Below are 1,190 nucleotides of genomic sequence, written 5' to 3' on the forward strand. Positions count from 1 at the left end.
AAATTTAGGTCTTTGGTTGCGCTGATGAATGAGGTTTTCCATGCCCAATAGTTTTCAGGTTTGTCATCAAATTGCAAGAGACCTGTGCTGACTAGTTCTTTGCGAATTAGGTATTTTGCAAACTGTTGCATTTCACTTGATTCAGGTACGCAGTTGTTAAGGTTGGGGGTGTGCTTTGTGGAGTTGGACCAGTACGTGTCGACTACACATGTGTTCACTGTTTGCTCCTGTTTCCTTCCTCTATTTACAGGTGGTGTTTTCGTCTGAGTGTTGGTTATAAAAGGATTAGTTAGTTGTGTACTGTCTTGTACATCTACTTCATTGCAATTTCCTTTAGGAGGCTGTGCTGAGTCGTGCTGAGTGTCTGGGTAGAGTAACTCACATTGTTGTTGAACATATTTGTTAGTGCGGTGCACTGTACTGATGGGCTCAGCTTCCTCACAAAGTTCTCCATACAGCTCCCTGCTCTGAATCTCTGCTTCTTCATAGGCTGAGGCCTCTGCTTCAGCTGCGGCTATTGCTTTTTGGCACTGGAGGACATGTAGATGAGCATCCAGTTCAGCTCTCTGTTTCATTGCATTAGCTTCCTTTTCAGCGAAGGCCAGTTGAGCTCGTGCTGCTTGAGCTTTAGCGTAGGCCCTTGCAGCTGCAGAAGCTGTTGATGAGGATGTCCGTTGAGAATGCCTTGTCGATGTTCTGGATCGCTGTGACTTGGTGTCGAATGGCTGAGACCGTTGCTGCATTGTAGCTGGTTGAGTGGCGACGTCTGGTTGCTGTTCACCACTGGCTGTTTCGTCTAGCTCTTCAGCATCGTAGTCTTTTAGGTAATTTCTTCCTGAGCGTAGACTCATGTTGCTTAAAGTAGCTCTGTATGCTTGAACCCGCTGAGTAAGCGTCTTTTCGTTCGTCTTTTTACTATGCTGCCCTCACGACACGTGACCATGTGAAGCTAGACAGCTAGCGAACAAAATAGAGGAGATCTTCCACACAAGGCTTGCCTTTCTTGCTTTTAATGAAGATCCTTTAAAGCCTTATCTCTCTCAAGGCTTCTCCTTGCTATTTCTTATTTGTAACTGAAACATACAGAAAATGAAAATAAATTGCTAGCTAATACACATCTTAATGACAAACTTAGCCTAGCTTAACACGTGCGTTACATTAACATCGCAGTTCACTCCAGGTAAACACAT

The sequence above is a fragment of the Pundamilia nyererei genome, unplaced genomic scaffold (assembly GCF_000239375.1).
Source record: "Pundamilia nyererei isolate P.nyererei 1_Seehausen unplaced genomic scaffold, PunNye1.0 scaffold00061, whole genome shotgun sequence".
NCBI lineage: Eukaryota > Metazoa > Chordata > Actinopteri > Cichliformes > Cichlidae > Pundamilia > Pundamilia nyererei.